This window comes from Anneissia japonica, unplaced genomic scaffold (assembly GCF_011630105.1).
Source record: "Anneissia japonica isolate Jap-2015-1 unplaced genomic scaffold, ASM1163010v1 scaffold10466_len380309_cov135, whole genome shotgun sequence".
Classification (NCBI taxonomy): domain Eukaryota; kingdom Metazoa; phylum Echinodermata; class Crinoidea; order Comatulida; family Comatulidae; genus Anneissia; species Anneissia japonica.
The window spans coordinates 363,010-369,860 of NW_022715455.1; positions in this window are offsets into that span (position 1 = coordinate 363,010).

A 6,851-nucleotide genomic window follows, 5' to 3' on the forward strand; every position below is an offset into this window, starting at 1 on the left:
TAACAGAACCTAAATCGAGGTAAGGCTAGGCCTAGCCTAGCAGCGTTGGATAGGCTAATGTTTTCGGCGCTTACGATATTTCTTCTCACGACCTATCGCAAAATCAACATGAAAAATTATCCGCATTTATTTTTTGTGTGGAACACAAAAAAAAATCAAATTTCAGTCTCATTTTACATTTTTTTCATTCTTAGGAATGTCTAAATTCAGTTAAACTAGCAATTCCGTATTATATTTATAAATTTTTATAACATTATACAAAAGTTAGATTTTTCTGAAAAACTGAAATTTTGCCTGGAATGGGGCTTTAAGTTGCCACCTTCATGTTGTTGAAGATTATCCAACTGTCTGATGGTAATTGGGCAGTACAGTGGAAATCGTGAGCATTAACTTCAAGTCAATGTTAAATGTAATGTACCCTAATTTTACGTGTGCGCGTCATAATGCGCACTTACGCGTGCGTCAAAATTTTAAAATGCTCGAAATCACATTTATATTAAATTAGAGCACGTTTCAGGCCATTTTGAGCATTTCAAAATTTTTTTGAAATTTACCACTACGCGTGCGCATTTTTACGCGCGCAGCACGTATGGAAGCTAGAAATTAATTTTTTTGTCACATTTTGGGTTCTTGACATTGTTTTGACAAGTTTCCAAACTTTTCAATCACTCTATGGCCAATAACAATGCCGTACGCATGTATCAAACATAGTGACCTTTGTGGGCATTTGTGCCGATATACAGTGAAATTTTGCTGAAATCAGGCCTAATTTTAAACAGTTACAGCTCTTTAGGATGAAGGTGACCCCCAATTTTTATTACATATTCTGAAAGCACATGATTTTTAAATATGATTTTATAGGTCATAATGGCTGATTGGACATTATGACGTCATCAAATTGCCATCTGAATTCAACAAAACTGAATATTATGACGTCATCATGGTCAAAATATAGGGTTTTGCTTACCCTCCTCATCTTTCTTTCGTCAAGCCTTTGATGATCCCATAATCACCTTAATCAGTCGTGATTTCTGAATCATATTTAGTGGATATAAACTTTAGGTCATGGTTAAATGTTATGTACATTTTTTGTGCGCACGTAATAACGCGAGTGTTCGCGTGCATCAAAATTAATATGCTTTATATCATGTCTTTTTTAATCAGTTATAGCTCCTTAGGATGAAAGGTGACCCCTAACTTTTATTACATATTCTGAAAGCACATGAGCTGTAGATATGATTTTATAGATTATAATGGCTGATCGGACATTGTGACGTCATCATATTGCCATCTGAATTCAACAAAACTGATTTTATCGATTACGTCATTTTTCAAAATACCCATTTGAGCGTATCTCGCTTATCCTTGATGGATTGTCTTCCAATTTTGAGTATGTTATAGCTGAGACAATTCTTTTTCATATATGTGACTTCTTTTTACATTTTGATGACATCATCATGGTCAAAATAAATGTTTTTTCTGTCCCCCACCCCCTCATCTTTCTTTCCTCAAAATGTTGATGACGCCAAATCATCATAACCATTCGTCATTTCTGAATCATATTTAGTGAGCATAAACTTCAGGTCAAGGTTAAATGTCATGTACCTTAATTTTTCGTTTGCGCTTCTGAACGTGCGCGTACGCGTGCGTCAACAATTGTATATGCTTAAAATAATGCCTATTTTTAATCAGTTAGAGCTCCTTAGAATGAAAGGTAACACCCAATTTTTATTACATATTCTGAAAGCACATGAGTTGTAGATATGATTTTATAGTTCATTATGGCTGATCGGACATTGTGACATCATCATATTGTCATTTGAATTAAGAAAAAACTGAATTTTTATTTATGACGTCATTACTTTTTATACTCGTTTGAATGTATCTCGCTTATCTTGATTGATTGTCTCCCACCTGTGAGTATGTTATAGCTAAATCAATTCTCTTTTGGACGTGTCCCTTTATTTTTCATTTTGATCACGTCAGCATGGTCAAAAAGAAAGAATTTTTAGAAAACTTTTATCTAAAAAGAATGAATTTTTAGAGCATTCTTATCTCTCATTCTTAAAAGATGTAAAAAACACAAGAGGGCGGCAGACTGTATTTCGACGCTATGTGACTTATATATACAGTATAGATTATATAAAGGGAAAATTCCTGTGGCAATAATAACTAACAGACGTGATCAAAATTTTTCATTTTCATCACGTCAGCATGGTCAAAAAGAATGAATTTTTAGAGCATTCTTATCTCTCATTCTTAAAAGATGTAAAAAACACAAGAGGGCGGCAGACTGTATTTCGACGCTATGTGACTTATATATACAGTATAGGTTATATGAAGGGAAAATTCCTGTGGCAATAATAACTAACAGACGGTTTTAAAAACACGGCAATATTTAATTTCGTGTGCCATTACTGTACACGTACACGTCGTGACGTGTGCGTATGTGAAAATTTTAAAATTCTCAATATCACTATTCAGATAGTAGGTCATTTTCAGCATTCCAAAACTTTCCATATTTACGCGCCATACGTTCCTTTCCACGCACACAGCACGTACTGAAGCTGGAAATCATGTTTTGTGTTCCTGACACTGTATTCATATCAGGAGTCACTCTTTACCGTCATTACCGTGCTCATGTGTGTCAAGACGTCCGTGTACGCATGCGTAAATCTTTAAAAAAAAAAAGGCTCAAAATTATTCTATTTAAAAAAACTAATTACAGCATATTTTAGCATATTATGAATCTTTTTAATCAGCACCGCGCGCGCTTTATGAGGGTCAAAGTACGGCGGATCACCAAACTCGTCCTCAGTGACGAGTTCAAATCTAGTTTTATTCTTCTTTCTTTCTCCCCTTTTTTGTTCGCACGATATCTCAAGAATGCTACGAGGTACGCACAAAATCGCTTCCTCGATAATTTTGGCTTCGTCTGGAATTGACATGGTAAGGTTTTCAAGGTGACCAGTCATGCGTGACGTTAGCTACGTGAAATTTGCGTTTTTACATTATCGATCATATCAGCCCAACCATTTGCTATTTTGAAATCGTATTAAGTGAGCATTAACTTCAGGTCTATGTTGAATGTACTGTACCCTAATTTTACGCGTGTGCTTCATAACGCGTGCGTATGCGTGCGTCAAAATTTCAAAATGCTCAAAATCACTTTTTGATTAAATTAGAGCACGTTACACGCCATTTTGAGCATTTCAAACTTTTCCGAAATTTACCACTACACATGCACATTTTTACGCGCGCAGCACGTATGGAAGCTAGAAATTAAGTTTTTTTGTCACATTTTGGGTTCCTGACAAATGAGACCTAATTTTAAACAGTTACAGCTCTTTAGGATGAAAGGTGACCCCCAATTTTTATTACATATTCTGAAAGCACATGAGTTGTAAATGTGATTTTCTAGCTCATAATGGCCGATCAGACATTGTGACGTCATCATATTGCTATCTGAATTCAACAAACTGAATTTTATCGATGACGTCATTTTTGAAAATACGCATTTGAGCGTATATCGCTTACCCTTTGTCGAACGTCTTCCAACTTTGAGTATGTTATAGCTGAGGCAATTCTCTTTCGTTATGTGACTTCTTTTTACATTTTGATGACGTCATCATGGTCAAAATAAAGGTTTTTGATGACCCCCTCATCTTTCTTTCCTCAAACATTTAATGACCCCATAATCACCTTAACCACTCGTGATTTCTGAATGATATTTAGGTGGCATAAACTTCAGTTCTTGGTTAAATCTTACAGTATGTACCTTAATTTCGTGTGCGCGCGTCATAGCGGGCGCGTACGCATGCGTCAAAATTAAAATGTGCTTAATATCATGCCTTTTTTCAATTAGTTATAGCTCCTTAGAATAAAAGGTAAACCCCAATTTTTATTACATATTCTAAAAGCACATGAGTTGTAGATATGATTTTATATATCATAATAGCTGATCGGACAGTGTGACGTCACCATATTGCCATCTGAATTTTTATATATGATAAATACGATGAATGATAATTACTCCTTCACCAACAGGCGTTTGTCAATGAAAGTTGATACATATATCTCATATCAGGAGACAACAGTGACATTAAAATGCACACGTGCGTCATGACGTGCGCGTACGCATAAGTAAATCTTTTAAAATGCTCCAAATTCTTTTTTAACAAACTAAATTAGCGTATTTTGCCATTTTCAGCATTTAAATATTGTTCAATCCGCACCACGCACAATTCCTTGTGGGTCGAAGTGCGGCGGATCACCTAACTCGTCCTCAGTGACGAATTCAAATCCAGTCTTCTTTTTTTTCTTATTCTTCTTTCTTTCTCCCCTTTTCTGTTCGCACGATATCTCAAAAAATGCCATGAGTTACGCACAATCGCTGTCAACGAACATTTGGCTTGGTCTGGAATAGTCATGATAAACTTTTCAACGCGCTCAGTCATGCGTGATGTCATCTACGCGCAATTTTGCGTTTTTACATTATCGATCATATCAGCCTAACCAATTGCCATTTCGAAATCGTATTAGGTGAGCATTGACTTCGGGTTAATGTTGAATGTACTGTACCCTAATTTTACGTGTGCGCTTCATAACGCACGTGTGCGCTTCATAACGCACGCGCACGCGTGCGTCAAAATTTCAAAATGCTCGAAATCACTTTTTACTGAAGTCACTTTACGTACTGAAGCTGGAAAACACGTTTTGTTACATATTTTGTGTTCCTGACACTGTATTCATATCAGGAGTCACTCTTTGTGCCATTACCGTGTTCACGGGCGTCAAGTCGTACGTGTACGCATGCGTAAAACTTTTAAAATGCTGAAAATTATTTCTTTTTCAAAAAACTAGTTGTACAGAATATTTTAGCATATTATGAAACTTTTCAATCAGCACCGCGCGCTATATAAGGGTCAAAGTACGGCGGATCACCAAACTCGTCTTTAGTGACGAGTTCAAATCTAGTTAAGAATTGTAACTGCTGCAACCAGCTATATTAGAACAATTAATGAATACAATATTATGTGTTAGAAGATGTGCAATAGCCTTCTTTTTGACTGCTAACCAATGCTAGGTTGAGTGTTTTTTTTAGCTATAGATGATCTAAATTGATATACTTCTGCTTTCTTGATATTCTGTTAATACAGTATGACCAATTTTTGTTTGTAGAGCTGTTACAGTAGCAGTACTACCATCTGTAAATTTGTATATAGGATCTGTGTGTAAATAATACCTTGCATTTTTAACTAATATCCCAACTTCATGGGTTATACACCAAGCTTAGGAAGGTCATTTACCTTAAGGAATGTAGATGAGTTTTCCAGGTACTAGACAAGGACAGGCAATTACTAATCCTTATTGGTCAGATGGTATGAAAGGTGGTGCTATATCACATACGTTTGTACTTTTACAGACACTCCTCAATTTGTCCTCCCTGAGTACACATTACTTTCACTTTCTATCAATTTGTATATATCATCAACTTGTTTCTCAAGTGTTTTTATAAATACGCTTTTCACTTGGAATAAATTGTACAGTTCTACATATAAATTAGTGTGGTGTATTTTTATCATCTCATCGTACACTTACACTAAAGAGCTATAAATGTAAATGATATTTAAAATGCAATACCTGACTAAATATCATTTGCAAACTTGGTTATGTGTTACAGTATGTCAAGTTTGCAATGTTTACATTGCAATGCTTCCAAATATTATAATAACGTTCTGTGTTTGCTGGGATATTGTCAATGTAGTATGCAGTTCAGTTATTTTCAATAGGTGTATTCATAATCAAATGAGTATGGATACAAGTTCATTGCACTGCTAAGTGATGTTAAACAGGAAGTATATATTATAATAATTACATACAAATTTTAAAAACACTTTGTATAATAGCAAATGCCCATTTAATAAAATGGTCGATAAGATACTGTATATTGCCGCTAAACTACAGCTGCAACTTCGGCACTAGTTTGAGATGCTTCTTGTCCAGGGTTCAGTTGGTAAAACCAAGTCTTCTTGGATATTGACAATCCAGATGTCCAGTTACTGCATTGCCTGTGTGTATTCAATGCATTTTTTGTAAGAGAAGAGGTTAATCCGATGCTATGGCTCATTGCAGCTGCCTTCATTTTGGAATAATGTGTATTAGTGGTACCTTTCTATGGCTGCCATCTTAGTCATAGACCACCACCCATACATAATTCAGCACAGTGAGAGTGGATTACAGGTTCTGCTACCTTGTAGTACATTTGTTAGACTTTAATGTGTTTTTTTCATATATCTTCAGTTTATAAAAGTCTTAAATGGCCTAAACAGTCAAATAGAGGTGATTTAGCCTACTTCTTCAATTTGTATCTGGTGTTGGTGGGCACTATGATCAATCATGTATACAATTATACTGTGCTGGCACATCTGTTAATAGCAAATTATTTTTATGTTCAGACGTATTTTAGATAAGGAAATTATGTTCCAGAAATTTTGCCCAGCACCGTGTTGTTCAAGAATCATGGTCAGTCAATTGAAATAAATTTTTCAACACGAAATAATTATAAAATGAAAATTAATCGTTGTGGGTGTACGGTAAGAATGGCCCCGGAAATAACGGCCCCGGAAAAAATGGCCCCGGTAAAAATGGCCCCATATGACAGGTAGGTAAAAATGGCCCCAATAATCAAATTCTGAATTAAAACTGATTTTCTTGAGTCGTCATATGCATTTTTTTATCTTAACTAATTTAGTTTTTAAAAGGAATCTCCCCAATAATCAAATTCTGTAACACACAATTGATCCACATGCTTTAACTACTGTTTATTTGCATTGTTTATAACATGTAAA